Source organism: Coregonus lavaretus (assembly GCF_964263955.1).
Source record: "Coregonus lavaretus genome assembly, contig: HAP1_SCAFFOLD_1148, whole genome shotgun sequence".
Taxonomy (NCBI): Eukaryota; Metazoa; Chordata; class Actinopteri; order Salmoniformes; family Salmonidae; genus Coregonus; species Coregonus lavaretus.
The window spans coordinates 9,713-36,225 of record NW_028162864.1 but is presented as its reverse complement, the minus strand read 5'-3'; the positions used below and the strand labels follow the sequence as shown (position 1 = coordinate 36,225).

General features: G+C 42.0%; 1 pseudogene across 1 annotated transcript; it reads right to left on the bottom strand.

Moving 5' to 3' along the window:
* Positions 1 to 204: 204 nt before the first annotated feature.
* LOC311118750 (cytochrome P450 3A27-like) lies at positions 205 to 23,241 on the bottom strand (annotated as a pseudogene). The gene is made up of 13 exons (XR_014615692.1): positions 23,050 to 23,241; positions 22,761 to 22,854; positions 22,081 to 22,133; positions 20,094 to 20,193; positions 19,204 to 19,317; positions 18,282 to 18,370; positions 15,735 to 15,883; positions 15,463 to 15,590; positions 13,749 to 13,827; positions 8,969 to 9,129; positions 5,761 to 5,987; positions 3,677 to 3,839; positions 205 to 906 (listed from the first exon to the last, which is right to left on the bottom strand). The product of XR_014615692.1 is annotated as a cytochrome P450 3A27-like (transcript).
* Positions 23,242 to 26,513: the final 3,272 nt, after the last annotated feature.

Genomic DNA, 26,513 nt, shown 5'->3' with positions numbered 1-26,513 from the left:
CCACACGGCGGCAGTATTGGGTTCGGAAAAGAAAATGTGTGGATGACCAAGTCAAAACACTACAATTAGGCCTAGCTGAGTGAAATTAGACATATTTATTGATAAATAACATCAATCAACCAATATATATATTGATTGTTCTCATGATTATGTGTTTGTGTCTTATGTTTTGATTTATGAAGGTTAATAAATACACAGACGACCTTGTTCTTTAGTGGAATGATTTTTATTGATTTGTGATTATTAAAGTTTAAAACAAAGCAGCTGCAGCGATCATTTCAACAGACGGTAAAGTTTCTATTTTGGAAAGACTGCACAGCAGAACACCCAGAGGAACACAATGAGAGTAGAGTTCTAGAGAACACCAGTTAGAGTTCTAAATTCTAGGAGAATCCTAGCCTCCAGCCAGTAGTGTACAGGATCCACACATGACATCTGCCATGGATTGCCCTGGTGTCTGACTTTAACAAGACATGTACCCCTAATGCATCCATAGTATTACTATCTTTCTTTTATCTGGTGAAAATGTGTTTCTGAGCCCTACTCAAACTGAGACCAGGATTCAATCCCAGCTCTTTGTGAGCTATGCACCATTTAAAGGTAATTTCCGGTTGAGCCAACATATGCTACATTTATCATGAATGCAGTCTTATTGTCATATTATATTCAGTAGCCTATTGAATCCCAGCCTGAATATTCATTAGCCTATAGCAGGGTAAGGTCTGAATATTCAGAGTAGATAGATAGATAGATAGATAGATAGATAGTAGGGTAAGGTACTCCTGCATTTGGTCATGTTTTTGGACTCTTGAGAGAGGTGGAGGTGGTGTTGCTACGGGGCTCCAGCCTCAGTTTGATTGGTCGTTTGGGCATCAGCAGACCCTGGATATCCATCTCCAACGGGATCTATAGAGAATAACATGACAGAACAGAACATAACCCTAGTTGTCCATCTCCAACAGGATCTATAGAGAATAACAGAACAGAATAGAACATAACCCTGGTTGTCCATCTCCAACAGGATCTATAGAGAATAACAGAACAGAACATAACCCTGGTTGTCCATCTCCAACAGGATCTATAGAGAATAACAGAACAGAACAGAACAGAACCCTGGTTGTCCATCTCCAACGGGATCTATAGAGAATAACAGAACAGAACATAACCCTGGTTGTCCATCTCCAACAGGATCTATAGAGAATAACAGAACAGAACATAACCCTGGTTGTCCATCTCCAACAGGATCTATAGAGAATAACAGAACAGAACAGAATATAACCCTGGTTGTCCATCTCCAACAGGATCTATAGAGAATAACAGAACAGAACAGAACCCTGGTTGTCCATCTCCAACAGGATCTATAGAGAATAACAGAACAGAACAGAATATAACCCTGGTTGTCCATCTCCAACAGGATCTATAGAGAATAACAGAACAGAACATAACCCTGGTTGTCCATCTCCAACAGGATCTATAGAGAATAACAGAACAGAACAGAACAGAACCCTGGTTGTCCATCTCCAACAGGAACTATAGAGAATAACAGAACAGAACAGAACATAACCCTGGTTGTCCATCTCCAACAGGATCTATAGAGAATAACAGAACAGAACATAACCCTGGTTGTCCATCTCCAACAGGATCTATAGAGAATAACATAACAGAACATAACCCTGGTTGTCCATCTCCAACAGGATCTATAGAGAATAACATGACAGAACAGAACCCTGGTTGTCCATCTCCAACAGGATCTATAGAGAATAACAGAACAGAACATAACCCTGGTTGTCCATCTCCAACAGGATCTATAGAGAATAACAGAACAGAACATAACCCTGGTTGTCCATCTCCAACAGGATCTAAAGAGAATAACAGAACAGAACAGAACATAACCCTGGTTGTCCATCTCCAACAGGATCTATAGAGAATAACAGAACAGAACATAACCCTGGTTGTCCATCTCCAACAGGATCTATAGAGAATAACAAAACAGAACATAACCCTGGTTGTCCATCTCCAACAGGAACTATAGAGAATAACATGACATGACAAAACATGATTGTGTCTCCCGAGTGGCGCAGTGGTCTAAGGCACTGCATTGCAGTGCTAGCTGTGCCACTAGAGATCCTGGTTAGAATCCAGGCTCTGTCGTAGCCGGACGCAACCAGGAGACCCATGGTGGCGGTGCACAATTGGCCCAGCGTCGTCCAGGGTAGGGGAGGGAATGGCCGGCAGGGATGTAGCTCAGTTGATAGAGCATGGCGTTTGCAACGCCAGGGGTTGTGGGTTCGATTCCCATGGGGGGGTATGAAAAATTATAAATAATGTATGCACTCACTAACTGTAAGTCGCTCTGGATAAGAGCGTCTGCTAAATGACGTAAATGTAACATGACATAGCATATATCTATTTATTTCAGGGACTGCAGATGTAAATGAGCTGTTAGCTAAATCTGGTGCAACTTCTCACTTCTGAGACTTTTGTTTCACCTTGTCCCTGTCCAAAGAAACGTAATAAATTATATAACCCTGTACGTCAATCTCCAACTATGATGAACACAAAACAGGTGGTGACCATGTTAAAACAGGTGGTGAACATGTTAAAACAGGTCCATGTTAAAACAGGTGGTGACCATGTTAAAACAGGTCCATGTTAAAACAGGTGGTGACCATGTTAAAACAGGTGGTGACCATGTTAAAACAGGTGGTGACCATGTTAAAACAGGTGGTGACCATGTTAAAACAGGCGGTGACCATGTTAAAACAGGTGGTGACCATGTTAAAACAGGCGGTGACCATGTTAAAACAGGTGGTGACCATGTTAAAACAGGTCCATGTTAAAACAGGTGGTGACCATGTTAAAACAGGTCCATGTTAAAACAGGTGGTGACCATGTTAAAACAGGTCCATGTTAAAACAGGTAGTGACCATGTTAAAACAGGTGGTGACCATGTTAAAACAGGTGGTGACCATGTTAAAACAGGTGGTGACCATGTTAAAACAGGTCCATGTTAAAACAGGTGGTGACCATGTTAAAACAGGTGGTGACCATGTTAAACAGGTGGTAACCATGTTAAAAAAGGGCGGTGACCATGTTAAAAAAGGTGGTGGCCATGTTAAAACAGGTGGTGGCCATGTTAAAACAGGTCCATGTTAAAACAGGTCCATGTTAAAACAGGTGGTGACCATGTTAAACAGGTCGTGACCATGTTAAAATAGGTGGTGACCATGTTAAAACAAGAGGTGACTAAGCTAAAACAGGTGGTGAACATGTTAAAACAGGTGGTGACCATGCTAAAACAGGTCCATGTTAAAACAGGTGGTGACCATGCTAAAACAGGTCTATGTTAAAACAGATGCTAACATTTTTACATTTTAGTCATTTAGCAGACGCTCTTATCCAGAGTGACTTACATGAGCAATTACGTTAAGTGCCTTGCTCAAGGGCACATCAACAGATTTGTCACCTAGTCGGCTCGGAAATTAGATCCAGCGACCTTTCGGTTACTGGCACAACGCTCTTAACCACTAAGCTATCTGCCGCTACCAAGTTAACCAAGTTAAATCAGCTCCATGTTAAAACAAGTGCTGCGGCAAGTTACAGCCTCTATCCAACTCTATGAATGATACTGATATTTGATGATGTCATATTCCGTCTGCTCAGGTGAGCGTCTCACCTCGGTCTCGTCGCAGACGGAGAATGTGAAACTCTGGAGGATCTCGACCATGGCCAGTTTGATCATGATCAGGGCGAAACGCATCCCGATACAGTTCCTGGGCCCCGCCCCGAACGGCATGTACGTGTACGGGTCAATAGACTCCTTGTTCTCCTTACTGAACCTGGACAGGGAGAGGGCAGACACATTACACATTGGATTGTAGTTGATTTGGGGTTGTAGTTCAGACAAATTACATTGTAGTTGATTTGCGGTTGTGGTTCAGTCACATTACACTTTGTTTTGTAGTTGATTTGTGGTTGTGGTTCAGTCACATTACACATTGTATTGTAGTTGATTTGTGGTTGTGGTTCAGTCACATTACACATTGTATTGTAGTTGATTTGTGGTTGTGGTTCAGTCACATTACACATTGTATTGTAGTTGATTTGTGGTTGTGGTTCAGTCACATTACACATTGTATTGTAGTTGATTTGTGGTTGTGGTTCAGACACATTACATTGTAGTTGATTTGCGGTTGTGGTTCAATCACATTACACTTTGTTTTGTAGTTGATTTGTGGTTGTGGTTCAGTCACATTACACATTGTATTGTAGTTGATTTGTGGTTGTGGTTCAGTCACATTACACATTGTATTGTAGTTGATTTGTGGTTGTGGTTCAGTCACATTACACATTGTATTGTAGTTGATTTGTGGTTGTGGTTCAGTCACATTACACATTGTATTGTAGTTGATTTGTGGTTGTGGTTCAGTCACATTACACATTGTATTGTAGTTGATTTGTGGTTGTGATTCAGTCACATTGTATTGTAGTTGATTTGTGGTTGTGGTTCAGTCACATTATATATTACATTTACATTTACATTTTAGTCATTTAGCAGACGCTCTTATCCAGAGCGACTTACAGTTAGTGAATAATTATTATTTTTTATACTGGCCCCCCGTGGGAATCGAACCCACAACCCTGGCGTTGCAAACGCCATGCTCTATCAACTGAGCTACATCCCTGCCGGCCATTCCCTCCCCATACCCTGGACAACGCTGGGCCAATTGTGCGCTGCCCATGAGTCTCCCGGTCGCGGCCGGATGCGACAGAGCCTGGATTCGAACCATCTCTAGTGGCACAGTTAGCACTGCGATGCAGTGCCTTAGACCACTGCGCCACTCATTGTATTGTAGTTGATTTGTGGTTGTGGTTCAGTCACATTACACATTGTATTGTAGTTGATTTGGGGTTGTGGTTCAGTCACATTACACATTGTATTGTAGTTGATTTGTGGTTGTGGTTCAGTCACATTACACATTGTATTGTAGTTGATTTGTGGTTGTGGTTCAGTCACATTACACATTGTATTGTAGTTGATTTGTGGTTGTGGTTCAGTCACATTACACATTGTATTGTAGTTGATTTGTGGTTGTGGTTCAGACATATTACATTGTAGTTGATTTGTGGTTGTGGTTCAGTCACATTACACATTGTATTGTAGTTGATTTGTGGTTGTGGTTCAGTCACATTACACATTGTATTGTAGTTGATTTCTGGTTGTGGTTCAGTCACATTACACATTGTATTGTAGTTGATTTGTGGTTGTGGTTCAGTCACATTACACATTGTATTGTAGTTGATTTGTGGTTGTGGTTCAGTCACATTACACATTGTATTGTAGTTGATTTCTGGTTGTGGTTCAGTCACATTGTATTGTAGTTGATTTGTGGTTGTGGTTCAGTCACATTACACATTGTATTGTAGTTGATTTGTGGTTGTGGTTCAATCACATTACACATTGTATTGTAGTTGATTTGTGGTTGTGATTCAGTCACATTACACATTGTATTGTAGTTGATTTGTGGTTGTGGTTCAGACACAACACATTGCACTGCAGTATAATGATGCACTGTAGTTGTGGTTACATTGCAGCAGTGTGTTTATCCTTGTGTTGTGGTAAAGTAGTGCTTGTGTTGTGGTTGTGCTGTGGTTGTGATATGGTTGAATTGTGGTTGTGCTGTGGTTGTGTTATTGTTGAATTGTGGTAGTGCTGTGGTTGTATTGTGGTTGTGCTGTGGTTACAGTGTGGTCCAGTACCTCTCTGGTTTGAACTCCTCAGGGTCGGACCAGATCTCTGGGTCACGGTGGAGTGTCCATGTGGGAACCAGGATAACGCAGTCTTTGGGGATGATGATGCCGTTGATCTCCACCGTCTTCTTGGCGACCCTCTCCAGTCGGGCGGCGATGGGGTACAGTCTCAGAGACTCGTTCAACACACTGTCCAGATAGTCCATCTGCATCAGAGCTTCGTACTGGATAGGAGCCTGAACCGGGTTTAGAAACACGTCAGTACCTCACCACATCTGGCACCGGGGTTACACACACGTCAGTACCTCAACACATCTGGCACCGGGGTTAGACACACATCAGTACCTCAACACATCTGGCACCGGGGTTACACATACAGTACCGGTCAAAAGTTTTAGAACACCTACTCATTCAAGGGTGTTTCTTTATTTTTACTATTTTCTACATTGTAGAATAATAGTGAAGACATCAAAACTATGAAATAACACATATGGAATCATGTAGTAACCAAAAAAGTGTTAAACAAATCCAAATATATTTTATATTTGAGATTCTTCAAATAGCCACCCTTTGTCTTGATGACAGCACTGCACACTCTTGGCATTCTCTCAACCATCTTCATGTGGTAGTCACCTGGAATGCATTTCAATTAACAGGTGTGCCTTCTTAAAAGTTAATTTGTGGAATTTCTTTCCTTCTTAAGCCAATCAGTTGTGTTGTGACAAGATAGGGGGGTATACAGAAGATAGCCCTATTTGGTAAAAGACCAAGTCCCTATTATGGCAAGAACAGCTCAAATAAGCAAAAATAAACTACAGTCCATCATTACTTTAAGACATGAAGGTCAGTCAATACGGAACATTTCAAGAACTTTGAAAGTTTCTTCAAGTGCAGTTGCAGAAACCCATCAAGCGCTATGATGAAACTGGCTCTCATGAGGACCGCCACAGGAATGGAAGACCCAGAGTTACCTCTGCTGCAGAGGATAAGTTCATTAGAGTTACTAGCCTCAGAAATTGCAACCTAAATAAATGCTTCACAGATTTCAAGTAACAGACACATCTCAACATCAACTGTTCAGAGGAGACTGTGTGAATCAGGCCTTCATGGTCGAATTGCTGCAAAGAAACCACTACTAAAGGACACCAATAAGAAGAAGAGACTTGCTTGGGCCAAGAAACACGAGCAATGGAAATTAGACCGGTGTAAATTTGTCCTTTGGTCTCGAGTCCAAATTTGAGATTTTTGGATCCAAACGGCGTCTCTTTGTGAGACGCGATGTGTATTTCCCACCATAAAGCATGGAGGAGGAGGTGTGATGGTGCTTTGCTGGTGACACTGTCTGTGATTTATTTAGAATTCAAAGAACACTTAACCAGCATGGCTACCGCAGCATTCTGCAGCGATACGCCATCCCATCTGTTTTGGGCTTAGTGGGACTATCATTTGTTTTTCAACAGGACAATGACCCAACACACCTCCAGGCTGTGTAAGGGCTATTTGACCAAGAAGGAGAGTGATGGAGTGCTGCATCAGATGACCTGGCCTCCACAATCCCCGGACCTCAACCAAATTGAGATGGTTTGGGATGAGTCATACCGCAGAGTGAAGGAAAAGCAGCCAACAAGTGCTCAGCATATGTGGGAACTCCTTCAAGACTGTTGGAAAAGCATTCCAGGTGACGCTGGTTGAGAGAATGCCAAGAGTGTGCAAAGCTGCCATAAAGGCAAAGGGTGGCTATTTGAAGAATTTCAAATAGCGCTTGATGGTTTTTGCGACTGCACTTGAATAAACTTTTCAAAGTTCTTGAAATGTTCCGTATTGACTGACCTTCATGTCTTAAAGTAATGATGGACTGTAGTTTCTTTTTGCTTATTTGAGCTGTTCTTGCCATAATAGGGACTTGGTCTTTTACCAAATAGGGCTATCTTCTGTATACCCCCCTATCTTGTCACAACACAACTGATTGGCTTAAGAAGGAAAGAAATTCCACAAATTAACTTTTAAGAAGGCACACCTGTTAATTGAAATGCATTCCAGGTTACTACCTCATGATGCTGGTTGAGAGAATGCCAAGAGTGTGCAATGCTGTCATCAAGGCAAAGGGTGGCTATTTGAAGAATCTCAAATATAAAATATATTTAGATTTGTTTAACATTTTCTTGGTTACTACAAGATTCCATATGTGTTATTTCATAGTTTTGATGTCTTCACTATTATTCTACAATGTAGAAAATAGTAAAAATAAAAAAAAACCTTGAATGAGTAGGTATTATAAAACTTTTGACCGGTAGTTTACATCAGTACCTCACCACATCTGACACCGGGGTTACTTTGATGGGGAACACAGTATCTATCTCCTCCTGCAGTTTGGTCATGGTGTGGGGGTTACTTTGATGGGGAACACAGTATCTATCTCCTCCTGCAGTTTGGTCATGGTGTGGGGGTTACTTTGATGGGGAACACAGTATCTATCTCCTCCTGCAGTTTGGTCATGGTGTGGGGGTTACCTTGTTGGGGAACACAGTATCTACCTCCTCCTGCAGTTTGGTCATGGTGTGGGGGTTACCTTGTTGGGGAACACAGTATCTATTTCCTCCTGCAGTTTGGTCATGGTGTGGGGGTTACTTTGATGGGGAACACAGTATCTATCTCCTCCTGCAGTTTGGTCATGGTGTGGGGGTTACTTTGATGGGGAACACAGTATCTATCTCCTCCTGCAGTTTGGTCATGGTGTGGGGGTTACCTTGTTGGGGAACACAGTATCTATCTCCTCCTGCAGTTTGGTCATGGTGTGGGGGTTACCTTGTTGGGGAACACAGTATCTATCTCCTCCTGCAGTTTGGTCATGGTGTGGGGGTTACTTTGATGGGGAACACAGTATCTAAATCCTCCTGCAGTTTGGTCATGGTGTGGGGGTTACCTTGTTGGGGAACACAGTATCTAACTCCTCCTGCGGTTTGGTCATGGTGTGGGGGTTACCTTGTTGGGGAACACAGTATCTAATTCCTCCTGCGGTTTGGTCATGGTGTGGGGGTTACCTTGTTGGGGAACACAGTATCTAACTCCTCCTGCAGTTTGGTCATGGTGTGGGGGTTACCTTGTTGGGGAACACAGTATCTATTTCCTCCTGCAGTTTGGTCATGGTGTGGGGTTACCTTGTTGGGGAACACAGTATCTAACTCCTCCTGCAGTTTGGTCATGGTGTGGGGGTTACCTTGTTGGGGAACACAGTATCTATCTCCTCCTGTAGTTTGGTCATGACATGTGGGTTGGTAGCTATGTTATAGGCCAGGAAACTCATCGTACTGCTGCTGGTCTCGTAGCCAGCAAAGATAAAGATCATGGCCTGAGACAAGATCTCATGATCAGTCAGTCCTGTGGAGAGAGAGTGAGAGAGAGGGAGAGAGAGGGGGGGGGGGAGAGGGAGAGAGAGAGGGGGGGAGAGAGAGGGAGAGAGAGAGAGGGGGGGAGAGAGAGATGGAGAGAGGGAGGGGGAAGAGAGAGGGGAGAGAGAGAGATGGAGAGAGAGAGGGGGAAGAGAGAGGGGAGAGAGAGAGAGGGGGGAAGAGAGAGAGAGAGAGAGAGAGAGAGGGGGGGGAGATATAAAGAGAAGGGGGGAGAGAGAGAGGGGGGGAGTGAGAGAGAGAGAGAGAGAGAGAGAGAGGGGGGGGAGATATAAAGAGAAGGGGGGGAGAGAGAGAGGGGGGGAGTGAGAGAGAGAGAGAGAGAGAGAGAGAGAGAGAGAGAGAGAGAGAGAGAGAGAGAGAGAGAGAGAGAGAGAGAGAGAGAGAGAGAGAGAGAGAGAGAGAGAGAGAGAGAGAGAGAGAGAGAGAGAGAGTGAGTGAGTGAGTGAGTGAGTGAGCGAGAGAGAGGGAGAGAGAGAGAGACAGAGTGTTTGTAACAGTAGTTTACAGGTGTGTGTTTGTAACGGTAGTTTACAGGTGTGTGTTTGTAACAGTAGTTAACAGGTGTGTGTTTGTAACAGTAGTTTACAGGTGTGTTGCTTTGTAACAGTAGTTAACAGGTGTGTGTTTGTAACAGTAGTTAACAGGTGTGTGTTTGTAACAGTAGTTAACAGGTGTGTGTTTGTAACAGTAGTTTACAGGTGTGTGTTTGTAACAGTAGTTAACAGGTGTGTGTTTGTAACAGTAGTTAACAGGTGTGTGTTTGTAACGGTAGTTTCCAGGTGTGTGTTTGTAACGGTAGTTTACAGGTGTGTGTTTCTAGCAGTAGTTAACAGGTGTGTGTTTGTAACAGTAGTTTACAGGTGTGTGTTTGTAACAGTAGTTAACAGGTGTGTGTTTGTAACAGTAGTTAACAGGTGTGTGTTTGTAACAGTAGTTAACAGGTGTGTGTTTGTAACAGTAGTTAACAGGTGTGTGTTTGTAACAGTAGTTAACAGGTGTGTGTTTGTAACAGTAGTTTACAGGTGTGTGTTTGTAACAGTAGTTTACAGGTGTGTGTTTGTAACAGTAGTTTACAGGTGTGTGTTTGTAGCAGTAGTTTACAGGTGTGTGTTTCTAGCAATAGTTTACAGGTGTGTGTTTGTAGCAGTAGTTTACAGGTGTGTGTTTGTAAAGTAGTTAACAGGTGTGTGTTTGTAAAGTAGTTAACAGGTGTGTGTTTGTAACAGAAGTTTACAGGTGTGTGTTTGTAACAGTAGTTTCCAGGTGTGTGTTTGTAACAGTAGTTACCAGGTGTGTGTTTGTAACAGTAGTTTACAGGTGTGTGTTTGTAACAGTAGTTTACAGGTGTGTGTTTGTAACAGTAGTTAACAGGTGTGTGTTTGTAACAGTAGTTTACAGGTGTGTGTTTGTAACAGTAGTTTACAGGTGTGTGTTTGTAACAGTAGTTTACAGGTGTGTGTTTCTAGCAATAGTTTACAGGTGTGTGTTTGTAGCATTAGTTTACAGGTGTGTGTTTGTAAAGTAGTTAACAGGTGTGTGTTTGTAAAGTAGTTAACAGGTGTGTGTTTGTAACAGAAGTTTACAGGTGTGTGTTTGTAAAGTAGTTTACATGTGTGTGTTTGTAACGGTAGTTTCCAGGTGTGTGTTTGTAACAGTAGTTTCCAGGTGTGTGCTTGTAACAGTAGTTTACAGGTGTGTGTTTGTAACAGTAGTTTACAGGTGTGTGTTTGTAACAGTAGTTTACAGGTGTGTGTTTGTAACAGTAGTTAACAGGTGTGTGTTTGTAACAGTAGTTAACAGGTGTGTGTTTGTAACAGTAGTTTACAGGTGTGTGTTTGTAACAGTAGTTTACAGGTGTGTGTTTGTAACAGTAGTTAACAGGTGTGTGTTTGTAACAGTAGTTAACAGGTGTGTGTTTGTAACAGTAGTTAACAGGTGTGTGTTTGTAACAGTAGTTTACAGGTGTGTGTTTGTAACAGTAGTTTACAGGTGTGTGTTTGTAGCAGTAGTTAACAGGTGTGTGTTTGTAACAGTAGTTTACAGGTGTGTGTTTGTAAAGTAGTTAACAGGTGTGTGTTTGTAAAGTAGTTAACAGGTGTGTGTTTGTAACAGAAGTTTACAGGTGTGTGTTTGTAACAGTAGTTTCCAGGTGTGTGTTTGTAACAGTAGTTACCAGGTGTGTGTTTGTAACAGTAGTTTACAGGTGTGTGTTTGTAACAGTAGTTTACAGGTGTGTGTTTGTAACAGTAGTTAACAGGTGTGTGTTTGTAACAGTAGTTTACAGGTGTGTGTTTGTAACAGTAGTTTACAGGTGTGTGTTTGTAACAGTAGTTTACAGGTGTGTGTTTCTAGCAATAGTTTACAGGTGTGTGTTTGTAGCAGTAGTTTACAGGTGTGTGTTTGTAAAGTAGTTAACAGGTGTGTGTTTGTAAAGTAGTTAACAGGTGTGTGTTTGTAACAGAAGTTTACAGGTGTGTGTTTGTAAAGTAGTTTACATGTGTGTGTTTGTAACGGTAGTTTCCAGGTGTGTGTTTGTAACAGTAGTTTCCAGGTGTGTGCTTGTAACAGTAGTTTACAGGTGTGTGTTTGTAACAGTAGTTTACAGGTGTGTGTTTGTAACAGTAGTTTACAGGTGTGTGTTTGTAACAGTAGTTAACAGGTGTGTGTTTGTAACAGTAGTTAACAGGTGTGTGTTTGTAACAGTAGTTTACAGGTGTGTGTTTGTAACAGTAGTTTACAGGTGTGTGTTTGTAACAGTAGTTAACAGGTGTGTGTTTGTAACAGTAGTTAACAGGTGTGTGTTTGTAACAGTAGTTAACAGGTGTGTGTTTGTAACAGTAGTTTACAGGTGTGTGTTTGTAACAGTAGTTTACAGGTGTGTGTTTGTAGCAGTAGTTAACAGGTGTGTGTTTGTAACAGTAGTTTACAGGTGTGTGTTTGTAGCAGTAGTTAACAGGTGTGTGTTTGTAACAGTAGTTTCCAGGTGTGTGTTTGTAACAGTAGTTTACAGGTGTGTGTTTGTAACAGTAGTTTCCAGGTGTGTGTTTGTAACAGTAGTTTCCAGGTGTGTGTTTGTAACAGTAGTTTCCAGGTGTGTGTTTCTAGCAGTAGTTAACAGGTGTATGTTTGTAACTAGTTAACAGGTGTGTGTTTGTAACGGTAGTTTCCAGGTGTGTGTTTGTAACAGTAGTTTCCAGGTGTGTGTTTGTAGCAGTAGTTAACAGGTGTGTGTTTGTAACAGTAGTTAACAGGTGTGTGTTTGTAACAGTAGTTTACAGGTGTGTGTTTGTAACGGTAGTTTACAGGTGTGTGTTTGTAACGGTAGTTTCCAGGTGTGTGTTTGTAACAGTAGTTTACAGGTGTGTGTTTGTAACAGTAGTTTACAGGTGTGTGTTTCTAGCAATAGTTTACAGGTGTGTGTTTGTAGCAGTAGTTTACAGGTGTGTGTTTGTAAAGTAGTTAACAGGTGTGTGTTTGTAAAGTAGTTAACAGGTGTGTGTTTGTAACAGAAGTTTACAGGTGTGTGTTTGTAAAGTAGTTTAATGTGTGTGTTTGTAACGGTAGTTTCCAGGTGTGTGTTTGTAACAGTAGTTTCCAGGTGTGTGTTTGTAACAGTAGTTTACAGGTGTGTGTTTGTAACAGTAGTTTAGAGGTGTGTGTTTGTAACAGTAGTTAACAGGTGTGTGTTTGTAACAGTAGTTTACAGGTGTGTGTTTGTAACAGTAGTTTACAGGTGTGTGTTTGTAACAGTAGTTTACAGGTGTGTGTTTCTAGCAATAGTTTACAGGTGTGTGTTTGTAGCAGTAGTTTACAGGTGTGTGTTTGTAAAGTAGTTAACAGGTGTGTGTTTGTAAAGTAGTTAACAGGTGTGTGTTTGTAACAGAAGTTTACAGGTGTGTGTTTGTAGCAGTAGTTTCCAGGTGTGTGTTTGTAACAGTAGTTTACAGGTGTGTGTTTGTAACAGTAGTTAACAGGTGTGTGTTTGTAACAGTAGTTAACAGGTGTGTGTTTGTAACGGTAGTTTCCAGGTGTGTGTTTGTAACAGTAGTTTCCAGGTGTGTGTTTGTAACAGTAGTTAACAGGTGTGTGTTTGTAACAGTAGTTAACGGGTGTGTGTTTGTAACAGTAGTTAACAGGTGTGTGTTTGTAACAGTAGTTAACAGGTGTGTGTTTGTAACAGTAGTTTACAGGTGTGTTTTTGTAGCAGTAGTTTACAGGTGTGTGTTTGTAACAGTAGTTAACAGGTGTGTGTTTGTAGCAGTAGTTTCCAGGTGTGTGTTTGTAACAGTAGTTTACAGGTGTGTGTTTGTAACAGTAGTTAACAGGTGTGTGTTTGTAACAGTAGTTAACAGGTGTGTGTTTGTAACAGTAGTTAACAGGTGTGTGTTTGTAACAGTAGTTAACAGGTGTGTGTTTGTAACAGTAGTTAACAGGTGTGTTTTTGTAGCAGTAGTTAACAGGTGTGTGTTTGTAACAGTAGTTAACAGGTGTGTGTTTGTAACAGTAGTTAACAGGTGTGTTTTTGTAGCAGTAGTTTACAGGTGTGTGTTTGTAACAGTAGTTTCCAGGTGTGTGTTTGGCAGGTACCTTTAGTCTGTTCCTCTCCTGTCTTTGTGTCGCTGCCTTTCTGAGAGTCGATCATCAGCTGTAAGAAATCCACCCGACTCTGGAAGCAGAAAGAAATGATGTAAAATCCATCCAATCACAACCAACACAAACAGATTCTACTGGATCTGGTCCAATCCCAGCAAACACAACTAGATTCTACTGGATCTGGTCCAATCACAACCAACACAAACAGATTCTACTGGATCTGGTCCATTCACAACCAACACAAACAGATTCTACTGGATCTGGTCCAATCACAACAAACACAAACAGATTCTACTGGGTATCTGCTGTCTAACTGACCAAAATATGTAAATGTTGCAATAATGTGGAATCAAAATATTAAAAGAAATATGAATGTAGATATTTGGGTCCCAATAATAGTGTTTTTACATTGCGATATAATAAGTAAAATGCAACTGAAATCGATATGGACTTATTGGTGCCCATAACTAATAGTAACATAGGTTTCCTAAACATAATATATACTGAATAAAGACATACAGTTGAAGTTGGAAGTTTACATACACCTTAGCCAAATATATTTAAACTCAGTTTTTCACAATTCCTGACATTTAATCCAAGTAAAAAATTCGCTGTCTTGGGTCAGTTAGGATCACCACTTTATTTTAAGAATGTGAAATGTCAGAATAATAGTAGAGAGAATGATGTATCACTGGAATTGTGATACAGTGAATGAAAAGTGAAATAATCTGTCTGTAAACAACTGTTGGGAAAAATGACTTGTGTCATGCAGAAAGTAGATGTCCTAACCGCTTGCAAAAACTATAGTTTATTAACAAGAAATTTGAGGAGTGGTTGAAAAACGAGTTTTAATGACTCCAACCTAAGTGTATGTACACTTCTGACTTCAACTGTAAATGCAACATGTGAAGTGTTGGTCCCATGTTTCATGAGCTGAAATAAAAGATCCCAGAAATGTTCCATACACAGAAAAAGCTTTTGTACACAATATTGTTTACATCCCTGTTAGTGAGCATTTGTCCTTTGCCAAGATAATCCATCCACCTGACAGGTGGCATATGAAGAAGCTGATTAAACAGCATGATCATTACACAGGTGCACCTTGTGCTGGGGACAATGAAAGGCCACTCTAAAATGTGCAGTTTTGCAGTTTTGTCACACCTCACAATGCCACAGATGTCTCAAGTTTTGAGGGAGCGTGCAATTGGCATGCTGACTGGAGGAATGTCCACCAGAGCTGTTGCCAGAGAATTGAATGTTAATTTCTCTACCATAAACCGCCTCCAACGTTGTTTTAGAGAAATTGACAGTACGTCCAACTGGCCTTACAACCGCAGACCACGTGTAACCACACAAGCCCAGGATCTCCACCTGCGGGATCGTCTGAGACCAGCCACCCGGACAGCTGATGAAACTGAGGAGTATTTCTGTCTGTAATAAAGCCCTTTTGTGGGGAAAAACTCATTCTCATTGGCTGGGCATGGCTCCCCAGTGGGTGGACCTATGCCCTCCCAGGCCAACCCATAGCTGCGCCCCTGCCCATTCATGTGAAATCCATAGATTAGGGCCTAATTTATTTATTTCAATTGACTGATTTCCTTATATGAACTGTAACTCAGTAAAACCGTTGACATTTTTGCATGTTGCGTTTATATTTTTGTTCAATATATAAATTCAGAATATTTCAATACAAATATAAAACATTTACAGTTGTGTTCCCAGTGCCGCGTCCAGATTTGATCTTAGCCAGCGAGGCGTAAAAGAAGTCCGTCACCGCAGTCGGGAAGAAAGAAAACTTCATCTTCTCCATGATAGGACCCGTGAAGGGGAACAACGCTGGAGAAGGAGGAGAGAGGAGAAGATAAACTTTTATAAAAAGGAGTATCACTTTATATGATTAAAAAGTACAACTTTGCTTCTGTGTGTGTGTGTGTGTGTGTGTGTGTGTGTGTGTGTGTGTGTGTGTGTGTGTGGTCTCACCGACTAGAAGGAACAGTGGGTTGAACAGGTCAAACTTGAGCATCTTCTTGACGTTGGAGACGAAGGGGTCTGAAGGGTTGTTCAGAGAGTCAATGTCCACACTGAAGGCTGTGCTGGTGACCACGTCCATACTGTAGGGCCCAAAGAACCTGCAACACAACCACAATTACACAACGACTGACCACAACTACTGACCACAACCACACAACGACTGACCACAACTACTGACCACAACTACTGACCACAACTACTGACCACATCCACACAACTACTGACCACAACTACTGACTACAACCACACAACTACTGACCACAACTACTGACCACAACCACACAACTACTGACCACAACTACTGACCACAACCACAACTACTGACCACAACTACTCGCCACAACCACACAACTATTGACCACAACTACTGACCACAACTACTGACCACAACCACACAACTACTGACCACAAATACTGACCACAACTACTGACCACAACCACACAACAACTGACCACAACTACACAACTACTGACTACAACCACACAACCACTGACCACAACTACTGACCACAACCACACAACTACTGACCACAACTACACAACTACTGACCACAACCACACAACTACTGACCACAACCACACAATTATCGACCACAACTACTGACCACAAAACTACTGACCACAACTACTGACCACAAACATACCGGTATTTCCCAAAAAAACATAAAACGTCTGTTAAGTTTCATATTTTAAACAGTGCCTTCAGAAAGTATTCACACCCTTTGACTTTTTCCACATTTTCTTGTTTTACAGCCTGAATTTAAAATGGATTAAATTTAGATTTTGTGTCACTGGCCTTCCACACAAAGTGAAGTGTGTCAAAGTGGAATTCTGTTTTTAGAAACTTTTACAAATTAATGAAAAATGAAAAGCTGAAATATCTTGAGTCAATAAGTATTCAACCCCTTTGTTATGGAAAGCCTAAATAAGGTCAGGAGTAAAAATGTGCTTAACAAGTCACATAATGAGTTGCATGGAGTCACTCTGTGTGCAATGATAGTGTTTAGCATGATTTCTTTATGACTACCTCATCTCTTTACCCCACACATACAATTATCTGTGAGGTCCCTCAGTCGAGCAGTGAATTTCAAACACAGATTCAACCACAAAGACCAGGGAGGTTTTCTAATGCCTTGCAAAGAAGGGCACCTATTGGTAGATGGGTATATAAAAAAAGAAGACATTGAATATCCCTTTGAGCATGGTGAAGTTATTAATTAGACTTTGGATGGTGTATCAATACACCCAGTCACTACAAAGATACAGGCGTCCTTCCTAACACAGTTGCCGGAGAGGAAGGAAACCGCTCAGGGATTTCACCAAGAAGCCAATGGTGACTTTAAAATAGTTACAGTTTAATGGGTGAGATAGGAGAAAACTGGGGATGGATCAATAACATTGTAGTTACTCCACAATACTAACCTAATTGACAGAGTGAAAAGAAGGAAGCCTGTACAGAATAAAACATATTCCAAAACATGCACCCTGTTTGTAACAAGTTACTAAAATAATACTGCAAAAAAGTGGCAAAGCAATTAACTTTATGCCCTGAATACAAAGTGTTACGTTTGGGGCAAATCCAGCGCAACACATCACTGAGTACCACTCTACATGTCTCAATTATGGTGGTGGCCATTGCATCATGTTAAGGGTATGCTTGTCATCGGCAAGGACTAGAGAGTTTTTTAGGATAAAAATAAACAGAATAGAGCTAAGCACAGGCAAAATCCTAGACAAAAACCTGGTTCAATCTGCTTTCAAACAGACAGATTCACCTTTCAGCAGGACAATAACCTAAAACACAAGGCCAAATATACACTGGAGTTGCTTACTTAGATGACATTGAATGTTCCTGAGTGGCCTAGTTACAGTATTGACTTAAATTCGGCTTGAAAATCTATGGCAAGACATGAAATGGCTTTCTAGTAATGATCAACAACCAACTTGACAGAGCTTGAAGAATTTTAAAAAGAATAATGTGCGAATATTGTACAATCCAGGTGTACAAAGCTCTTAGAGACTTACCCAGAAAGACTCACAGCTGTAATCGCTGCTAAAGGTGATTCTAACATGTATTCACTCAGGGGTGTGAATAATTATATAAATGAGATATTTCTGTATTTCATTTTCGATAAATGTCCTAAAAACATGTTTTCACTGTCATTATGGGGTATTGGAGTCCCCTGTAGCTCAGTTGGTAGAGCATGGCGCTTGCAACGCCAGGGTTGTGGGTTCGTTTCCCACGGGGGGCCAGTATGAAAAATGTATGCACTCACTTACTGTAAGTTGCTCTGGATAAGAGCGTCTGCTAAATTATTAAAATGTAATGTAAAATGTATTGTGTGTAGATGTGTGATTTTTTTTTATTTTTTTTTAATCCATTTTGAATTCAGGCTGTAACACAAAATGTGAATACTTTGTGTGTGTGTATTACAATCAAGACTCAGAGGTGTAAGGTGAAAAGTCAGAGGTTAGAGGTCAGAGGTCAGGACTCACTCCTTCAGTTCGATGGCCTGGTCTTTATCTGCCTGCTTCTTCATTCCATTCAGCAGGGTAGAGGAGTGCTGCTTCATGATACCAAACATCTAGAGGAGAGAGAGAGAGAGAGAGAGAGAGAGAGAGAGAGAAGGGAAGAGAGAGAGAGAGAGAGAGAGAGAGAGAGAGAGAGAGAGAGAGAGAGAGAGAGAGAGAGAGAGAGAGAGAAGGGAGAGAGAGAGACAGAGAGAGAGAGAGAGAGAGAGAGAGAGAGAGAGAGAGAGAGAAAGGGGTGGGAGTGAGAGAGACAGAGACAGAGAGAGAGAGAGAGAGAGAGAGAGAGAGAGAGAGAGAGAGAGAGAGAGAGAGAGAGAGAGAGAGAGAAGGGAGAGAGAGAGACAGAGACAGAGAGAGAGAGAGAGAGAGAGAGAGAGAGAGAGAGAGAGAGAGAGAGAGAGAGAAGAGAGAGAGAGAGAGAGAGAGAGAGAGAGAGAGAGAGAGAGAAAGGGGTGGGAGTGAGAGAGACAGAGAGAGACAGAGACAGAGACAGAGACAGAGACAGAGACAGAGACAGAGACAGACAGACAGACAGACAGACAGACAGACAGACAGACAGACAGACAGACAGACAGAGAGAGAGAGAGAGATAGAGAGAGAGAGAGAGAGAGAGAGAGAGAGGGGAGAGAGAGAGTACAGAGAGAGACAGAGAGAGAACAGAGAGAGAGAGAGAGAGAGAGAGAGTAGCAGGTTAGCTGCTTCATGACACCAAACATCTAGAGAAGAGAGAGGAGTTTATAACACGTTGATAATAACTTTATAACATGTTCAAAATGGGTTTATAAAGAGTTTATAACAAGCTATAATGAGTTTATAATAAATTGATAAAACATGAGTAGAAATGACAGATGACAAAAGGATGAGGGAGATGGAGGGATGGTTCTACCTCTTTTAGTCGTCCAGAGGTAAAGGAAGGAGAGAGGACACTGCGGATCCGTCTCCATGTATCGTCCTCGGCAACGGACAACGCATCAAACAGCTCGCCGTTCAGACGGAAGTTCTAAAACATGGAGGACAGTTGTAATAATTATCAAACAGCTCTCCGTTCAGATGGAAGTTCTAAAACATGGAGGACAGTTGTAATAATTATCAAACAGCTCTCCGTTCAGATGGAAGTTCTAAAACATGGAGGACAGTTGTAATAATTATCAAACAGCTCGTCGTTCAGATGGAGGTTCTAAAACATGGAGGACAGTTGTAATAATTATCAAACAGCTCTCCGTTCAGATGGAAGTTCTAAAACATGGAGGACAGTTGTAATAATTATCAAACAGCTCTCCGTTCAGACGGAAGTTCTAAAACATGGAGGACAGTTGTAATATTTATCAAACAGCTCACCGTTCAGATGGAAGTTCTAAAACATGGAGGACAGTTGTAATAATTATCAAACAGCTCTCCGTTCAGATGGAGGTTCTAAAACATGGAGGACAGTTGTAATAATTATCAAACAGCTCTCCGTTCAGATGGAGGTTCTAAAACATGGAGGACAGTTGTAATAATTATCAAACAGCTCTCCGTTCAGATGGAAGTTCTAAAACATGGAGGACAGTTGTAATAATTATCAAACAGCTCACCGCTCAGATGGAGGTTCTAAAACATGGAGGACAGTTGTAATAATTATCAAACAGCTCTCCGTTCAGACAGAAGTCTTTCATATTTACATGAATTCCACAGATAATGTATTAATAATATAAATAATGATGTTAGGATTATTATTATTAGGGTGTGTGTGTGTGTGTGTGTGTGTGTGTGTGTGTGTGTGGGTGGGTGTCTCACCCTGCGGTTGGTGAAGATGTTATAACACTCTTTAATCAGGATGGTCTTGATCATGCTTTTGTCCATGATACACAGAACAGGCTGCCTCCCATCATAGATCCTTCACAGAGGAGAAACACACACACACCTGGATTAAACCACCTCATATACACCTACAGTGAGGGAAAAAAGTATTTGATCCCCTGCTGATTTTGTACGTTTGCCCACTGACAAAGAAATTATCAGTCTATAATTTTAATGGTAGGTTTATTTGAACAGTGAGAGACAGAATAACAACAAAAAAATCCAGAAAAACGCATGTCAAAAATGTTATAAATTGATTTGCATTTTAATGAGGGAAATAAGTATTTGACCCCCTCTCAATCAGAAAGATTTCTGGCTCCCAGGTGTCTTTTATACAGGTAACGAGCTGAGATTAGGAGCACACTCTTAAAGGGAGTGCTCCTAATCTCAGTTTGTTACCTGTATAAAAGACACCTGTCCACAGAAGCAATCAATCAATCAGATTCCAAACTCTCCACCATGGCCAAGACCAAAGAGCTCTCCAAGGATGTCAGGGACAAGATTGTAGACCTACACAAGGCTGGAATGGGCTACAAGACCATCGCCAAGCAGCTTGGTGAGAAGGTGACAACAGTTGATGCGATTATTCGCAAATGGAAGAAACACAAAAGAACTGTCAATCTCCCTTGGCCTGGGGCTCCATGCAAGATCTCACCTCGTGGAGTTGCAATGATCATGAGAACGGTGAGGAATCAGCCCAGAACTACGCGGGAGGATCTTGTCAATGATCTCAAGGCAGCTGGGACCATAGTCACCAAGAAAACAATTGGTAACACACTACGCCGTGAAGGACTGAAATCCTGCAGCGCCCTCAATGTCCCCCTGCTCAAGAAAGCACATATACAGGCACGTCTGAAGTTTGCCAATGAACATCTGAATGATTCAGAGGAGAAGTGGGTGAAAGTGTTGTGGTCAGATGAGACCAAAATCGAGCTCTTTGGCATCAACTCTACTCGCCGTGTTTGGAGGAGGAGCAATACTGCCTATGACCCCAAGAACACCATCCCCACCGTCAAACATGGAGGTGGAAACATTATGCTTTGGGGGTGTTTTTCTGCTAAGGGGACAGGACAACTTCACCGCATCAAAGGGACGATGGACGGGGCCATGTATCGTCAAATCTTGGGTGAGAACCTCCTTCCCTCAGCCAGGGCATTGAAAATGGGTCGTGGATGGGTATTCCAGCATGACAATGACCCAAAACACACGGCCAAGGCAACAAAGGAGTGGCTCAAGAAGAAGCACATTAAGGTCCTGGAGTGGCCTAGCCAGTCTTCAGACCTTAATACCATAGAAAATATGTGGAGGGAGCTGAAGGTTCGCTAAATGTCAGCCTCAAAACCTTAATGACTTATAGAAGATCTGCAAAGAGGAGTGGAACAAAATGCCTCCTGAGATGTGTGCAAACCTGGTGGCCAACTACAAGAAACGTCTGACCTCTGTGATTGCCAACAAGGGTTTTTCCACCAAGTACTAAGTCATGTTTTGCAGAGGGGTCAAATACTTATTTCCCTCGTTATAATGCAAATCAATTTATAACATTTTTGACATGTGTTTTTCTGGATTTTTTTGTTGTTATTCTGTCTCTCAATGTTCAAAAAAACCTACCATTAAAATTATAGACTGATCATTTCTTTGTCAGTGGTCAAATTTACAAAATCAGCAGGGGATCAAATACTTTTTTCCCTCAATGTACATGGTACACAGAACAGACTGCCTCCCATCATAGATCCTTCACAGAGGAGAAACACACACACACCTGGCTTAAACCACCTCATATAAAACTACATATATAACATTATTCTTGTTGTTACTGTTGATATTACTATTATTATTCATGGTCACATGATAGCTTGAGCAGGTGAAGAATTGAGCATAGTACAGTTGTGAGTCAACCTAGTACAGTACAGCCAACTGAACTCACCCCCAGATTCTCCCATACTTCTGAAAGCACTCTGTGTCAAAGTTAGTGAAACCCTGGAGAGAGAGAGAGAGAGAGAGAGAGAGAGAGAGAGAGAGAGAGAGAGAGAGAGACAGAGAGAGAGAGAGAGAGAGAGAGAGAGAGACATGGAGAGAGAGTACAGAGAGAGAGAGAGAGTACAGAGAGAGAGAGGGAGAGAGAGAGAGAAAAAAAAAACAGCTGATTCATGCCTGAACAGAGAACACACCTGAAACAGGTCAGGGTTCAGGAGGGATGAACACCTGAAACAGGTCAGGGTTCAGGAGGGTTTGTTCTGTTCTGTTCTGTTTTACGGCCCCCAGGGGCCAGCAACACAACTTCTAGACTTATCATGTCTCATATTACCTTTTATTTATCTATTGTTTAAACAACCTGCTAGTCATTTTTGTCCTTCTCAATGTATTATTTTACATGGGGGGGAAAAAAACACTATTGTGTAAAACATGTAAGAGATGTTTACTATGAATGTGGACAACGTGGTCCTCTGTAGCTCAGCTGGTAGAGCACGGCGCTTGTAACGCCAAGGTAGTGGGTTCGATCCCCGGGACCACCCATACACAAAATAATGTATGCAGGCATGACTGTAAGTCGCTTTGGATAAAAGCGTCTGCTAAATGGCATATTATTATTATATTATTACAAACCTTTTTATACTCCATCATAGTGCCAAGGTAAGGTAGGGGTTTGGGTCCAGGGATCCCCATCTTAGTGAATACACCATAGGGCCAGTATCCATACCTATACACACACACATTAACTAGTAATATATTCTAGAGAAGTATTTACAAAAAATAAAAACATATCTTTAACTCTGCATTGTTGGAAAATGACCCCTAAGTAAGCATTTCACTGTTAGTCTACACCGGTTAACTACGATGCATGTGGCATATAACATTTGATTTGATGTAATACAATTTCATTTGAAGTCCTTACACCACTATGAGGGTGATGAGGAGGGCCAGGAGTGTCCAGGTCTCAGCAGAGAAGTAGGGCAGAAAACTCATCTTTCCTCCGGTTCGGCTCCCTGCTGCTTCTAAAAACAAAGGTCCCGTTTTCTCTCAGGCTCGGTTCGAGTTCACTTGTCCAATGGTCTGACAGGTTTTGAGTTGTTGTTTTTTTCCGGTTCTAGTGTGGTTCGACTACCGACCGTTGCTCTTCTCGGTATTCTGTTTGAGACAGTACACCTTGCGGGTGATTGTTTTATCCCGTCTGAAAAGCACCGGTGTGAAGCTAGCCACAATAAGGATGAGCCACAATGGAATTTGCAGTTCGCCTTCAGAATAAGAGTCCCATATTGAAACTGATGCAAACGGATACAAATCGTGGAATAATGCCATATTTGGACTAGGTAAAGCTGAACAAGGTTGGAATGTTGTTATATTAATTAAACAAAAGACAATGAGTAGTTAATTTGACACCCAAAAATAATAGTTAAAGTCACACTGTGGCTGTATTAGACTTCAGAATTGCATTGGGGCAAACTTCTATTGCACTGTACAGTGTTACCTCTGGATCTTGGGTCCATGAAACGTGAAGAATTTACACTAATATTAGCGTCGTAGCTCTTCCTGCAGGACTTTAACTGTGAGAAATCACCTCCCAATTCCACAGGTGAGGCTGTACATTGCAACATGGACGTTCGACAGGCACAATAGACTGAATTGTGTGGTGTTTTCCCACAGTTAGAGTCCTGCGATAAGAGCTAAAGCTACGATGCTAATATTTGTGTAACTCTTTAGAATTGTTATCTGTGGGTGTCAATGAGTAGGCTGGGTACCCCATGTCATGGACCCAAGATCCATAAGTAAGGTATGTTGCAATCCTGAAGACTATATATATACATCCACAGTGCAATTTCAACTGATTTTTTATTTTGGCATCAAATTAACTAATTATTGTCTTTTGTTGAATTTATATAATTATTTATTATAATTATTATAATTATATTCTAACCTTGTTTAGCATTATCTTGTCCAAATTGTAGCATGATTCCACAATTTGTATCCGTTCGCATCAGTTTCAATGGGTACTTTTATTTTGAATGCGAACCGCCGATTTCACTATTGTTGCTCAGGCAAATGTTGTTTACGACACGCAATAAGTTGGTAGAGGAGGGAGAGTGTGTGAGAGGTGAAAGCGTAGCAGGGAGGGATGGTGATTCATCGACAAGAGAGAGCAAGGGCATATTCATTACGGAAACCGTTTAACCGTTTCTATTGGATTCATTTAGGTAGGTCCCTCCACATTTCGTTCAGTTTGCTTCCGTTAAAGAAACGTTTTGCAACTACGTCCCTGGTAGAGAGATGAGAGAACTTTGATTACTAGAGAGTTATGAGGTCATTTCTTTATTGCCGGAAGACAGATGCCATGTGGAAAAGTGTTCATCTGGATATTTTTCTTTGGTCTAAAGGACGGTTAAAATCAAAAATCAAAAAACACAATAACAAGCTAACTCACTTCCTCGTTACATAACGAGACCCGCCACCGCGCGCGAATGCACGCTCTCTTTCTCAATCTCACGCATTAAAGTCCCCGGCCACTAGGAGCGCTGCATCTGGATGAGCGTTTTCCTGTTGATTTATGGCCTTATACAGCTCATTCAGTGCAATCTTAATGCCAGCATTGGTTTGTGGTGGTAAATAGACAGCTATGAAAAATATAGATGAAAACTCTCTTGGTAAATAGTGTGGTCTACAGCTTATCATATGACAAGGTCACATGACACGGTATCTAGTCCAGGGTCACATGACAAGGTATCTAGTCCAGGGTCACATGACAAGGTATCTAGTCCAGGGTCACATGACAAGGTATCTAGTCCAGGGTCACATGCCAAGGTATCTAGTCCAGGGTCACATGACAAGGTATCTAGTCCAGGGTCACAAGACAAGGTATCTAGTCCAGGGTCACATGACAAGGTATCTAGTCCAAGGTCACATGACAAGGTATCTAGTCCAGGGTCACATGACAAGGTGTCTAGTCCAGGGTCACATGACAAGGTATCTAGTCCAGGGTCACATGACAAGGTATCTAGTCCAGGGTCACATGCCAAGGTATCTAGTCCAGGGTCACATGACAAGGTATCTAGTCCAAGGTCACATGACAAGGTATCTAGTCCAGGGTCACATGACAAGGTGTCTAGTCCAGGGTCACATGACAAGGTATCTAGTCCAGGGTCACATGACAAGGTATCTAGTCCAGGGTCACATGCCAAGGTATCTAGTCCAGGGTCACATGCCAAGGTATCTAGTCCAGGGTCACATGCCAAGGTATCTAGTCCAGGGTCACATGCCAAGGTATCTAGTCCAGGGTCACAAGACAAGGTATCTAGTCCAGGGTCACATGACAAGGTATCTAGTCCAGGGTCACATGACAAGGTATCTAGTCCAGGGTCACATGACAAGGTGTCTAGTCCAGGGTCACATGACAAGGTGTCTAGTCCAGGGTCACATGACAAGGTATCTAGTCCAGGGTCACATGACAAGGTATCTAGTCCAGGGTCACATGACAAGGTGTCTAGTCCAGGGTCACATGACAAGGTCCCCTGTAGCTCAGTTGGTAGAACATGGCGCTTGCAACGCCAAGGTTGTGGGTTCGTTTCCCACGGGGGGCCAGTATGGAAATGTATGCACTCACTAACTGTAAGTCGCTCTGGATAAGAGCGTCTGCTAAATGACTAAAATGTAAAATGTAAGGAGTCTAGTCCAGGGTCACATGACAAGGTGTCTAGTCCAGGGTCACATGACAAGGTGTCTAGTCCAGGGTCACATGATAAAGGTGTCTAGTCCAGGGTCACATGACAAGGTGTCTAGTCCAGGGTCACATGACAAGGTGTCTAGTCCAGGGTCACATGACAAGGTGTCTAGTCCAGGGTCACATGACAAGGTATCTAGTCCAGGGTCACAAGACAATATGTCTAGTCCAGGGTCACATGACAAGGTATCTAGTCCAGGGTCACATGACAAGGTATCTAGTCCAGGGTCACATGACAAGGTATCTAGTCCAGGGTCACATGACAAGGTATCTAGTCCAGGGTCACATGACAAGGTATCTAGTCCAGGGTCACATGACAAGGTGTCTAGTCCAGGGTCACATGACAAGGTCCCCTGTAGCTCAGTTGGTAGAACATGGCGCTTGCAACGCCAAGGTTGTGGGTTCGTTTCCCACGGGGGGCCAGTATGGAAATGTATGCACTCACTAACTGTAAGTCGCTCTGGATAAGAGCGTCTGCTAAATGACTAAAATGTAAAATGTAAGGAGTCTAGTCCAGGGTCACATGACAAGGTGTCTAGTCCAGGGTCACATGACAAGGTGTCTAGTCCAGGGTCACATGACAAGGTGTCTAGTCCAGGGTCACATGACAAGGTGTCTAGTCCAGGGTCACATGACAAGGTGTCTAG